The sequence below is a fragment of the Ailuropoda melanoleuca genome, chromosome 16 (genome assembly GCF_002007445.2).
Source record: "Ailuropoda melanoleuca isolate Jingjing chromosome 16, ASM200744v2, whole genome shotgun sequence".
In the NCBI taxonomy this organism is placed as follows: Eukaryota; Metazoa; Chordata; class Mammalia; order Carnivora; family Ursidae; genus Ailuropoda; species Ailuropoda melanoleuca.
Window position 1 is genome coordinate 25164954 of NC_048233.1, and position 14295 is coordinate 25179248.

At 40.8% G+C, this 14295-nt stretch overlaps 1 protein-coding gene across 4 annotated transcripts in view; it reads left to right on the forward strand.

Moving 5' to 3' along the window:
* PPFIBP1 (PPFIA binding protein 1) overlaps positions 1–14295 on the forward strand; it is a 193313-nt gene that overhangs the window by 65321 nt on the left and 113697 nt on the right. For 3 of the 4 annotated variants that reach the window (XM_034645934.1, XM_034645936.1, XM_034645933.1), the window contains one exon: positions 8366–8460. The exons of the other annotated variant lie outside the window; for it this stretch is intronic. The gene's annotated coding sequence lies outside the window, so the exon portion shown is untranslated. The remainder of the gene's footprint in view (positions 1–8365; positions 8461–14295) is intronic. 4 annotated transcript variants of the gene reach the window in all.

The window sequence follows — 14295 nt, forward strand, 5'->3', positions numbered from 1 at the left end:
ATGGACTCGGCATATTAAAACCCAGGCTTATCTTTCCCATAGTCTATACCCTTAGTCATCATGCTCTGCTCCCTTTGGCAAAATAATCTTTATTATAAAATTATAAAATACAGATAAGCAAAAAGGAAAATAAAACCACATTCATCTGAAATTCCGCCATACAGAGAACTCCACTGCGAACATGTTGGAGTATGATCTCATATCTCAGAGGAGGGTAGGAGACCTGGACAGATCCTGGGAGTGAGAGAGGGGAAAGCGTGTGTATACCTCTTCCTCCATCCCTAATAAAGATGTGGACTGATAGACTGCTCTCGGCTCAAGGATGAAGAAGAAAGTGTTCAAAACCATAGACTTTTTACCTTATGTATGTATTTACAAAAAAAGGGGCTCAATAAATAGATCATGAATGTCCTTCAGTGTTAGTAACCATTGGTACTCACCTTGGCATCCTTGGCCAGCTTAAGAGTCGTCTAATGGATGGACCTCAGTGGCACTATTGTTAGACATTTAGCTTGTTTTCATTTTTTTCTTATAAATAACATTGTGAAAATTGTATATATATAAATCATTTGCTCATTTGTGCAGTTATTTACTTTAGTTTAATTAATCTAGAATGCCGTGTCAAAGGCTATTAGATTTTTAAGACTTTTGATGATCAGTGCCCATGCCCTTCTCCCCTCGAAGAAAGCATCTTTCCATTTGGCCTGTTAAAATAAGAAAGAGGGGCAAAGAGAAGAGAGAGAATTTTTTTATAATTTCTTGTAATTCACTAGCTTAATCCTTAAGAAATAATTCAGTCAACCCATACGTATTTCTTTCTAAAACACATATGATGCAGAGATCATGGTCCTAGTCTGACAATGAAAATAAATGTATTCTGTGTGGGACAGTTTAAGGGGAAGAGTCTCTGCTGTTCTGCTAGGTCAGCAAAGACAGAGTTCATAAAAAGCCAACCCACTTTCCAGAGCTATGATGAGCTCTGTGGGGCATGTTGGTTCACAGAGTTCAGTTACCATGATAAAATGTTATATACCAATGGACTGAAGTCATTGTTTGTATTCAAACAATTACTATCCAAATTTCACATTAGTTCAGAACGCTTTTTCAGAATGCTTGTGGGATCAGAGTGGTTTGGCTTCATATTTTTTGGGTGATATTTGCAGTAACACATTAGCTAATGATATAGGTGGAAGGACTTGGTTCTACAAGATTTCTTGGGTATGAAAGCCAAGATTTTAGGGCCGGTGCAATTGTTTCTCGTACACTTTCAATAGAGATAGAACATATTTAAGAACGATTAGAGAATATTTTTCCCTCTGAGGTCATAAACGACTGTAGTCATCAGTCTCCAATTTCTACAAAAGTATGCCTGTGCTCCAAGAAATGTGTAAATAACGGGAATGCCTACTCTAAAGTTCTTGCCCAAAATTTAATTGAAATCAACTGTTCAAAATATATTCTTAGGTAAACTTTACATTGTAGCTCATAGTATTTGTTTTTTAAAGTTTGAGTACATTGTTCTATAAAATTTTCATGATAGCCCATGAAGTGTTTGCCACAAAGGAAATTGGTGTGTTAGGAAACCGAGCCCTGTTCATTCCCTCACCCCCACCCCACTGTCCCGTGTCGCACGCAACTGTGCATGTTTATTTTTATATAAAACTTTGCAGCAAGCCTTAATCATTTCAATCGATTCAGTCAAACTTTGAAAGAATAACAACTTTTAAATCCCCAAATTGCTTAGGATCTTTGAATTAGAATCTTTCTCTGGGAAATAAAAAATAATTTGCCAGCATTGGCAAAGAAAGCTGTGCGTGAAAACGTTACAGTTTAAAAAAAAAAAAAAGGCAAGCCATTACTAAACACTACAAATATGATTGTGAAGCAACATGTTAATTTAAAGCCATGTGGGCTTTGTTTGATGTAATATGTCAGTAGACATTGCAAATACTAAGATTTCGGAACCTTGAGGGAAATTTGACTACTTTGAATTTGATTTTGGCTTAGAAAATGGGTTCACTGAGGACTTCGGGACATCAGAGATTATAAGATTATCCTTTCGGCTAGTATTTACCTCATGGTGCTTGGTATTGTGAGAACACAGTACTCTGTACGCTGAACCCTTTTAAAGCATAAGAGATGAATTCCAAGCCATTTGTCCAACCTCAGATTGGCAAATATACTATAACATGTAATTTCTTCAACTCTCTAATGTCTGTTTTTTTGGCTAAGAGCCTTCACTTTCTTGTACTGCTTAACTTGATTGATCTTTACTTCGATCATTAGCCACAGCCGTGAGCTTTTTTCTGACCATCCCAGAAAGAAATAAGTTTTATGTCTGTTCATACGAGTTACTGGATAGGCAGAACACGAAACTGTGTTGGAATACAGATGTTTGTGGTTGGCTGGGTCCCACGGAACTCACCAGACAGCCCACGCTTATCATTTAAATTGCTTCTCAGCTCAACTAGCACTACTTGTCAGGGACCTTGAACCTAAAATTTGAAAATGCCCAGTGTCTGTTTGAAAGAATCCATTCTTTGATAACAAAGTCTTATTGAGAAAGCAAACATACTTCTGGAATATTTGAACAGTGGAAATCAATATGTGATTAAATGCCCAAATTAATGAATAGATCGAAACACTAAATCTTGTTGGCAATGAGAGAAGGGGAAGACTCCATAGGGACATAACACGAAAGGCTTAATTATTTGAGCAAGACGTGAGGACTGGATACAAATATGGTTTGGAGCATGGTTAGGCGTCAACCTCACTTACTTGATCGAAACTCCTACACACTCTGTTTCCAGTCAGAGGGAGCCACGATTTTGGACTTGTGCCTATCTGGCTCTGAAGTGTGTGATGTAAACCTTTATCCCATATGGTTACCCCTCCAACTTTATAAACTCAACCACTCTTTCTGCTTCCCCCTTCCTTCAAGGTCCACCTCAGTGATGGCCTCTCTCTCAAGTCTTTTTAGATCCTGTAATCTATGTCCTGTAGCACTTTCACGTCTTTAATTATACAACTTTATTTAGTCTTTTGTGTACCTCTTTCCCCTGAGGGATTGTGAGGATCCAGTCCTCACAGGAAGTACAAATTATATCCCACAATACTGAGCACAGAAATTTGGCCTATGTGCTGGGTGTGGTGCTGAGAGTAGAAGAGAAAATGGAGTACAGAATGAGTGTGGCTCAGAAGCAGGAGTGGAGGTGATGCGTGAAGGAGAAGCAGGCTCTCCTTGTTACATGAAAAACCAAAAATAAAAGGAGGTAAGATTGGGGACCCCTGGGTGGCTCAATCAGTTAAGCGTTTGCCTTCAGCTCAGGTCATGATCTCAGGGTCCTGGGATCCAGTCCCGCATCGGACTCCCTGCTCAGTGGGGAGTCTGCTTCTCCCTCTCCCTCTGCTGCGCTCTCTCTCTCTCTCTCTCTCTCTCACTCTGTCACATACATAAAATCTCAAAAAAAAAAAAAGGAGGTAAGATTGGAAAAGTAGCTAAGGGATAAGATGAGGAAGGCGTTAAATGTCAAAGTCAAAGATTTGGACTTGACTCTCCAGACATTACAAGCTAATGAAAGACTAGATTGACTGAAAAGAAGGTTAAGACCATCTCTATCTAAATGGGAAGTTGGTGATGAGTAACCTAGCAGTATATTTTCCCCTTAGTTTTTTTGGATTATATAAACCTGCCTTTCAATCCAAAAGAGTACTGGGTCACATTTAGGTGACACATTTCCTCCAGACATCCTGGAGAACTTCAGGAAGTGGTGGGGATGATTCAGCAAGGGACGTCTTCCTGAACCATGCAGCGATTGGTATTTGGATAGAGTTATTCTTGCCAAGCTGTGAAGAAGTCTTTCCATAATTTATGTGGATGCTCGCTCAGCCTTTTCCCAGATGGAAACCAGGCAGAGGATAAGACTAGATGGGAACAAATTTGGAAGATTTTGGGTCCCTGGTAAATCTTTATCCTGAAGGCTTTCTGAAGGTCCCAAAGTGGCTTTAACTTGCCAAGGGAAAGATAGACATTGGTTAGTTAGTTTGATTCTTTGATTTCTTTGGTAAAAAGCAGAGTATTGTGGACCTTTATGTTCCTCATACCCCAGGGTAAGCTCTAATTTTAGAATCAGAAGAGTCTTGCAAATCTTACGGAAGTCCATTTATATTCTTACTCTAGGTACTTTATCTAAACTGTGCAGAGGTATACTTTACTACCTCTCCTTAACATTTCTAACCTACACACCTTTTGAGATTTCTTCTTATTATCTGTTACTTTTATACAATTAAAAGTATTGTCAGTATAGCACAGAGATGAATAATACCAGCTCTGGACCCAGGTTGCCTGAGTTCCGATCCTGTTTTTCCCACTTAATAGCAGTGTGACCTTGGGCAAGTTATTTAACCACTCTGCCTCAGTTTCTTCATCTGTAATGTAGGGATAATCATTTACTTTTCTTACTGCATCTTTGCCAGAATTAAATGAATGCATTGTTCATTTATTAAAAATAGAACCTTTAGAATAGTTTCTGGTACATAAGTTCCCAATAAATATTATCTATTATTGTATTATAAATGAGTAAATTAAATCAGCTAAAGGTTAAGTGACTTAGGTAATTATCCAACAAGATGACTAAACCAGGATTAGTGTTTATTTCAACATTTAGTCAACTGTGAGTGTATTTAACCGGTCAGCTATGCTCTGCTGACAGAGAGACCAGAGGTCAGGAAACTTTTTCTTAAAGGGACTGATCAGTTAATAAATATTTTATACTTTGCAGGATGTAGAGTCTCTTCTGCAGCTACTCAACCCTCATTGTGCCCTGTAAAAGCAGCTATAGATAATATGTAAATGAATAGGAATGGCTGGGTTCCAATAAAACTTTATTTACAAAAACAGGTTGCTGAGTGCATTTGCAACCTCTGCTCAGATGCTTAAGTTATACCTGAATAGAGACTTGGGATTCCATCTAGTTTTTTTTTTTTCGCTTTGTCTTTTTAAAGATTTTTTACTTATTCATTAAAGAGAGAGAGTGAGCGTGCATGTGGGAGTGCCCCAGCGCCTGAGCAGAAGGGAGGGGCAGAGGGAGAGGGAGAAGCAGGCTCTCCGCTAAGTAGGGAGCTGGACATGGGGCTTGTCCCGGGACCTGGATCATGGCCTGAGCAGAAGGCAGACGCCCAGACTCCCACATGCCCAACCGACTGAGCCACCTAGGTGCCCCTGGATTCAATTTAGAGTATGAAATGGGTATTATTATAATAAACAATAACTTTCCTCCAAATGATTATGTCTGACACGTTATTATCATTTATGATGGTCATGCTTTAGAAGATCAAAGGGATTTAGAAAATAAACATAGTAATAAATGTGTTTTCCCATCTCAAAGGGACATACAGAAGTCACTTAATGGGTTGCAGGATTAATCTTAGAATTTGAAATCTGATTTGGGCAAGACGCTAAGGGTAGTTTAATTAAATAAACACAAATACAGGGACGCCTGGATGGCTCAGTCGGTTAAGCGTCTGCCTTTAGCTCAGGTCATGATCTAAGGGTCTTGGGATAGAGCCCTGAATTGGGGGGGGGTCCCTGCTCAGCGGGAAGCCTGCTTCTCCTGCTCCCTCTGCTGTTTGCCCTGCTTGTACTCTCTGGTGCACGCTCTCTCTCTCTCTCTCTGTGTCAAATAAATAAATAAAATCTCAAAAAAAAAAAAGTGTAAATACAGACTTTTTTGTTAATTTTTGTGTAGGAAAAATGCGTGAGTCAAATAACAGGCTATTTGTAATTATCCTTGTCATTACACAACAGGTTTTTCTGCTAGGAATGTTGTTTGCATGGGTTTGGATTTTTTTTGTGGCTTACTTTTCATTTTAATAAAGTGTTCTTTTTAAATTAAACTTGTCAGCGAACCTTTTTGTGAATGGCTGTGTTGGTTGGTTCATATTTATAGCTTACGTCTGTTTCTGAGGAAATGACTAAAGTCTCTTGCATTTGATCAGAACTGTATAACAAAGGACATCTTTGACTAACTTAAACAAGGCTCATGCTGGAAACTCAAAAAATCTAATAGTTCATGTTTATAAATGTTTTTATGTATTCAGTCTTGGTTGGGTCAGATAATCAGAGCTCTGTGCTAAGGGAGGGATTGAAAATACTCGGTGCTTCTCAATTGAATGGATTCCTCTGGAGCAAGTTCAGGCAACACTTTCTTACAAATCTTTAATATTTGTTTTTTGCACATGCTTAGAATTGGGTTTTATGGAATATAGGTATATATTTTTTCTTCTCTTTAAAACATTCCGGTGATTTTCTCCGTCCTCATTTGTATCCTATAGGCCCTGACCTGTGTGACATCTAAACCTTGCACATATAATTTCCAGCAAGGAGGCTGATGGGGATTGGGAAGGGGCCTGGGGATGTAATTGACTCACAGAAACGTGCGGTGTCTTGCTCCCTGCGGAGGTCCCTCTTTCCCCACCTCCAGAATATCATCAGGCTCTCCCCATCTTAGTCTTGTCCCCTCCCTGTTGGTCCTTTCCTGCTGGCAATGTTGGCGTCCTTCTTTCTGCTGTTAGCTCCAGAGCAGATGAAGGCACAGGCTAGGCTCCCGCCTATTCAGACCCATTTGACCTATGCTCTGGGACCCCGGCCGGATCACATTCCCCCACAAAGGCCCTGCTAGAAATGGTGGTTGGATTTTGTTGTGATTATTGTTCTAAATCAGTTTTGTTATAAACTCATTGGAATTTCTGTGCTGTTAATGTAATCGTTAATTTCAACCCTTTAATGAGCGCTCAAGGAAACCACCTCTCCAAATCTTGGATCCAAGTCTAACACGGACAAGAGTGAAATTGCTGTGCTGACTGTCCCGCATCGTTCACTCCTGCCTCCGTTCTCAGAAGCACCTGTGGAATAGGGTTCCTACACACTCGCTTTGAAAGCTGTTGTTGAATATAACTGTTTATTTTTGGAGCACACACTAGTCTTAAAATTGGGCTTGCTTAAAGTTCACCCGGATCGGTATGTCTGTATAGGTTATATATGAAGCCAACTGTAGGGACGACCAAATGGACAGCTGCTTACCTGAGTTGAGAGATTTAAGACATTCTACCCCCCATTAATGCCTGAACTTCCATTGTCAGTAGTGCATTTTATTTCTGTGTTAAGCACCTGCCTCTTTTTAAGCTCTTTTTCAAATGAAAATGTCCTCAGGAAAGATTTCCATTAAGCCGTTTGAACCTTCGAGCTGATCCTATTGCTTCTTTCCTTAATTAAACATCTGGGCCTCACTGACTCCTCAGAAGGGCAGACAAAAGGAGGAAGGGGCCATGCTGCTACCTCATAATTTTCCCTGGGACTGGCTCTGACTGTGTGTACCTTTGATAGCCTCATGTGCTGTAGCAGCTCCAGCATTTAACTTGGAGATACTTTGCTTTCTTGTTTAGATGGAGGTACTTACGAGGTTTTTGAATAATGAGCACCTCAAAAGAAACTTCTATACCTAAATGTTCCTTTACTACCAAAATATATTTTAGTACTGTAATGGTGAGGATATACATGCCCATACCTATAGTACTGGGATTTTTTTTTTTCTGAGTATATGTTATTTACAAGAGATAAGGAAATCGATCAAGCCTAGTCGCAAGATCGATCAAGCCTAGTCGCAAGTCTAGAGCACAGGGTATATATGTTTCTACCGTATTGTCTGCATATTGATACTTTTTATTGATTTCCCCTCAACAAATATTCTTAGGATGCCTAACATGTGGCAGGTACTTTGTGTTATAAAAAGGAATGATGGTGGTTTTCTCCTGAAACTGAGGCTTCAAGGAATATTTGAGGTTGTCCAGAAACTGGAAACTAAGGAAGAAAGAGAAGAAGGGAGTGCTGGGGGAAGGGGAGAGGAGAAGAAGGGGGAAGAAGGAAAGAAAGATAACTAGAAGGAAGTTAGTTAAATCTGTTGGTGCTTAACAAATTTTCTTTTTATTATTTTTATTTTTTTCTTTTTAATTCTTAAAGATTTTATTCATTTGAGAGAGGAGAGAGAGAGAGAGAGAGAAAGCACGCACACAAGCAGGGGGAGCGGCAGGCAGAGGGAGGGGGAGAGGCAGACTCCCCACTGAGCAGAGAGCCCGATTCAGGGCTCGATCCCAGAACCCTGGGATTGTGACCTGAGCCGAAGGCAGACACTTAACCGACTGGGCCACCCAGGTGCCCCACATTTTCTTTTTTTTAATTACATGTGTTACCTCATTTGATGTTCTTTGTTGCTTATAGAATAATTTATCGTCTATAGGATTAATTTATTTTCTGGTGTGCTCTAATTTGAAGTTAGTTTTAATTAATCTTCTTTATATTTCTTTTCAGTATAAAAGAATTTTATGGACCAGTTGGCTAATAAGTACGTGGAAGGTTTGAAAAGCTGAAGAAAAAAAATCAGCATTAGACTTGGTTTTTAAAATGTGAGTAAACTTTCTCCTCTCCGTGGTTTATTTCTGACATCTTTAAAGCCTGCAATTACCTTTCTGTATATTCTGTGTGTAAATATTTTCCCGGTAGTAAAGTTACGTGACTATGGTGGTCCACTCATTAAGTCTATGAAAATTGATGACCCCCCCCCCCGCCGCCCGCCAAAAAGTCTTTCAATTCTCGAAGTACTATGACTAATACAGGTGACTGTAGAATTTCGACGGATTGTGGTAGTCAGCAAATCTATTTGGCATCGAGAAGGAAAACACAGATCTGGTAGCACATGAAAAGCACCGCCCTCTTCTCAAATCCTTTATTGCTCTTAGTCCCACAGACCGTTTCAGTGCCACATCAAAGTCAGAATTGGGTCAACCCATTAATGACCCTATGGGCTTAGAAAAATGAGATGTTTTCACATAAGCTCATTTACTCCCTTCCTCTTGCTACTCTTGTCCAGTAATAATAACACTTAACTATTTACTGAGCAACTGCTAAGTGACAAGTGCTTGACTCATTCGTGTCAATCAGTATTTATTCAACAAATACCTTTTCTGAGTGTTTGCAACAGTGCCAGACACTGCTCTGACGCCTTGTATTATTGTCATGGCAACCTTGCAAGGTAGGCATTAATATTTCAGGGATCTATGCGAGGATATTGAGGTTCAGAGAAAGGTAGGGAGTGTGCTGACGGTCACACAACTGGTAAGCAGCAAAACCTAGAGTGTGAGACCATGGCACCGCCTTTTTCTGACTGGCCACATCCTAAGTGGTGTTTAAAATGCTCTTCCTGGCCCTGCTTTTGGTAGGAGACTGGAACCTTCTGAGTTGTATTCTTAATAGGAATAGGATCGTAATCCTTCTAAACCTTGGCTGTAGTCACAACAAGGAAGGAAATTAGAGAAACATCCTCCCACATTTGAGAGGTAGCTTTGGCGCTTGGATGGGGAATTAAGAGATAAAATGTCCAGTCCCAGCCCTTCCATGGGTTTCCTGTGTGTCCTTGAGATAATTTAACATCCACGGGAAACAATTACTTTTACTTATGCCAGCTGAGGAGAGCAGACCAGGTGTTCTCCAAGGTCTCTTTCAGTAGGCTTTTTATGGAAATACGGAGGAAAGTGCACAAATCGTAAGTGGATGGCTTGATGGAATAATTGTCACAAAGTGGGCACACCTCTGTAACAACACCGAGATTCGTGGAAAATTGCCAGCACCCCAGAACCCGCCTCTTCTAAGGTCCCTGCGAATTACCGATCGATTAGTTTTGCCTGTTTAAGAAATTCTTGTGAATAGACATGTACTATATATTCTTTTGTGTATGGCTTATTTTTCATATTTGTGAAATTTATCTATAATATTTATAGTTGTTTTTTTCCCTTCTCCGTGCTGTCACAATATTCAGTTATAGATCTGTTTTATGGTTGCTGGACATTTCTGTAGTTATCCAGTTTGGATGAATAACAAATAGTGCTTCAGTGAGTATTTTTGTGCCTGTCTTTTGGTGATGATTGTATTTTGTTTGTTCAGGGACTACTCGGTAATTTAGATCCTGCAGATCTGGGGAGGGATGTTGGACTAAGTATATGTCTTTGAAAGCAGACACGTTGATTTTAGGTGATTTGTCTGCCTCAGCCGGACGGTCTGAGCATGCTAGTCAGGAACAGATGAAGATGTGTTTGCAGATTGCTCTCGAGGGTGTGGCCAGGTGGAAGCTTCTCTGCTGTGTGTGTGGTGTTGAAAGGCTTGCTCCCCGAGGAGCAAGGGCTCAGGCTGGATACAGGAAGGGGTTACAGAGAGGAAGAGAAACTAAATCCAGAAGAGAGAGACGTCTGGGCTACCCTGGAAATCATTAGGATATCTCGTCAGCCAGATTAAGAGCCGGGAAAACTGACAATCTAGGGGAAATTCATATCCTCTCTCTCTGCTGTGAGACCTAAAGAGTTTGAGGAGATGAAAAAAGAAATAAATATTGATCTAGGCAGGCNCTCCTCTCTGCTGTGAGACCTAAAGAGTTTGAGGAGATGAAAAAAGAAATAAATATTGATCTAGGCAGGCAGGCTGAATCTCAGANATCCTCTCTCTCTGCTGTGAGACCTAAAGAGTTTGAGGAGATGAAAAAAGAAATAAATATTGATCTAGGCAGGCAGGCTGAATCTCAGAAGGAGCTCTCAAAGCATTTTCTGAACGAATTTATTCTGATTTTGTCAAATTCCTTTTTAAGTCAAATTTTCTCTTAAGGAAGCTTGGAAAAACCAGTCCCTAATGTATGAATCTTGAGCCAAGATGGACTTAATCAGTAGAATGACCAAACTGGGGGGAAAAATGTATTTTCAAACAAAAATGTATTTTCAAACAAATTTGCAAGCACATCAAACAAAACTGGGGGCCCTGCTGTGTGACCATTCTGGGTTGAGGTCACAGCTCCACCACCTTCTTTCACCATGATCTCTCCGGATTAGCTTCTCATCTGTGAAACAGGGACATTCATGTGCCAACCTGATAGGTTTGCTGGGACAATTGGCTGCAGTAGTATCAGCAGTGTGCTTTTGGGTGAGCTGCATTCACACTAAAAATAAATGGTTGTTATTCTTACTATTTTTCTGAATCTTATTATGGTGGATGTTGCCTGTTTGACTCTGTATCTGATACTTTATAGGTGTTCTCAGGTATTTTTTTTTTTAATATAAGACTAGTTTATTTTTTAAGTATGGTGAAAACTAATAAATTGTTTCCTACTTGCCTCGCCTTAAACTGAAATCAGAGGGAAGATGAAAGCAAGCATTTGTCCATGTGTTTTTGGCTGGTCCCTCCCCAGGGTGAGTCAGTGAAGACACTCTTGGTTGTTGGAACTGCTTTACTCGGTTAGTTCAAGAAGAGGCCGGTGGAGCTGAGAGTCAGGGGGAAGTCGGGTCATTTTGCACAAAGAAAAATCATAATTTTGTTTGAGAAGAATTGACTCAGTTCTTTCCAAGCTTTTTGCAAACAAGTGTCCTTATTTCTGGGGGGCTTTGGTGGGAGGCTCTGTGGGTGATTTACTTATTTTTTTTTAGATTTTATTTATTTTGTTTAAAAGAGAGAGAGAGATTGAGAGAACAGAACGAGTGGGAGGAGGGGCAGAGGGAGAAGCAGACTCCCTGGGAAGCAAGGAGCCCGAGGCAGGACTCATCCCAACCTGAGCCCAAGGTAGACGCTTACCTGACTGAGCCACCCAGGTGCCCTCTGTGGGTGATTTACTACACACCACCACACCCAGTATAGGGACCCATCCTAACTGGTGGGGTTGGTGAATCTTTTCACCTGTTAGTGATTCTGAGCTAGCAATTAGGGCATGTGGTGTAGATTAAGCTTGATTTTGCCCTCAGTGAGGTTATGATCAAACAAGTGAAAAATCTAGTGTTCTGAAAAGAAAACTTTTAGAGTGACTTGAGCAAAGAGAACATTTTACCCAAGACTCTGAAATTCTAGTTCTGACTTTTCTCCTAACTATGGTACTTCTGCAATATCATTTACCCTGGGCCTTAGTTTCTTCATCTACAAAATCGGGAAGCTAATTTATATTGGCATTTTGAGGCAGAGCAGGGTTCTGTGAATTCTCTAAATGTAATACCTAGTTTTGGGTGTGTTTGCATTTTTCTTAAATGCTAGATTCTTTCACAAGTTCATTCCAAGCCAGAAGTTCCTTTAACTGCAGATTTTGGTACTTAGGAAAGTGGGTGAAGGAGTGGTTTCAAGCTAGGACTTAAGTTCACAAAATAATGTCCGCAGCAGATAAAAAATGACTGGAGTGTTGTGACTGATTTAAGGCTCTATGAGTGTATCTAGATTTATTTTCACGCCAACGTTTGCTTTAATGAGCTCTAAAATACCTGCTCTGTTCATTAAAGGGTGTGTATATTTATATATAAGCTACATAAATAAATGTATTTAAATAAATGGCATAGCTGGATTGCGAAAGCTGTGTTTGGCCTTTTCGCCTATCTCTGTTTAAATTCTCACTTCCCACATGACACAGTTGGGAGTGTCCTACCCCCCCAAACCTGGATTTGTTTTGTTGTTCCAGACATCAAAGCAAACATTAATTTAAAAACATTTTATAATTGTCATAGGAATGACACTGAATTAATAAAATAAGAATAAATACCGAATTGTGTTATTACTTAATTGTAACTTCTAAGTTCTGACCTGTATCCTCTTATACCCGTGGGTATCTACATGATGCTGATGCAGGAGGACATATAGGGGAGAAATAAACTAAAAACTTTGGGATGTTTGTACTTCCAGTCACTGAGATGTTCTGGCAGCTGGCAAACAGAAGAAATAGCATTTGCCCCAGAGCACAGGCGACACCCTTGTCTCTCCATTGTGTTCATGGTTCTGGAGATCAGGGGTGGTGGTGGCGGCGAAAGCTGTCTGGTTCTACTGCTTTGGAGGCTGAGTGGACCAGGCACAAGAATGAGGTGGGGCCTCTGGTCTGGCTTTGTTGCTGCCTTGTGTTCTTCAGGCTGAGGAAGGCCATGGGACGGTGCAGGTCATTAGTCAGGCCTGCTTACGTAATCAGTCCACCTTGTCATGTAGTGTTGTTTTTGTTTTTTTGTGTTTTTAGATTTTATGTGAGAGAGAAGGAGAGAGAGAATGAGCATGAACAGAGGGGAGTGATGGAGGGGGGAAACAGACTCCCTGCTGAGCAAGGAGCCCAATGCAGGACTTGATCCCAGGACCCTGAGATCATGACCTGAGCTAAAGGCAGACGTTTAACCCACCGAGCCACCCAGGCACCCCTCCTGTGGTGGTTTTGAGCAGGCGTTTTGTAGCCACTGAAATAATGATGTCCCAGAGAAAAGCAACCCCCATAGCTCAGCTCCTTTGTGCCTTCTTTGTCCCTAGCCTGGTAAGCTTTTACACTTGAATTATCATATGGGGGTTGAAGTTTTCTATCTCCGGATTGCCTTTTGTGGACCAAACATTCCCTACTCTAATTCCTACTACAAATTCTCAAAGTGCTGCTGGGGGTTGGTGATCTTACCTGGAATCGTGTCACATAGGTGCTTTGTCTTGAGCTTTCTTGGTTCATTATGACTTGAGGCAATACGGAAATGAGTTTCTTTCCCTTAGGAAACTTACAAAAGATTTCTATTTCCATTTTTTCCCCCTCTAGTAATCTCTTCCTCTTCTACCAAGTATCGAGGATCTCTTTTACAATCAAAGGGAGGTGTGGTTGGGCTCTTAGAACTCTGCCTTTAGGCAGATGCTTCCTTTGTGTGTGAGGGTGTGGATGGAGTTTGAGGGCTGCTTGCAGCTATTTGCTCCACTGGGCCAAAGCCATAGCGGTCTTTTTATTCTCAGTTGCTTTGTTTTCTCCCCACCCCTTAGGAAACTGGCAGCCAGTGATTTTGATTTTTTTTTTCTTCTTGATACAGATATGCAAGGGTGCAACTGTAGACAGAGAGAGAGGAAATGTTTACACATTTAGCAAATAAATAATCAAAATATGTGGAGGGTGGGTGTGCACGCATGCCCTTGGCTCCCTAACTGGACAGGTGGTGTTTTTTCTTTCAAGCGCTATGCATGTATGTATTTAATTAGAAGCACTTAGCACTTCTTTTTTTTTTTTTAAAGATTTTATTTATTTATTTGACAGAGACAGCCAGCGAGAGAGGGAACACAAGTGTGGGGGGGCGGTGGGAGAGGAAGAAGCAGGTTCCCAGCGAAGGAGCCTGATGTGGGGCTCGATCCCAGAACACCGGGATCACACCCTGAGCCGAAGGCAGACGCTTAACAACTGTGCCACCCAGGCGCCCCAGCACTTAGCACTTCTGATGGTACTTAGG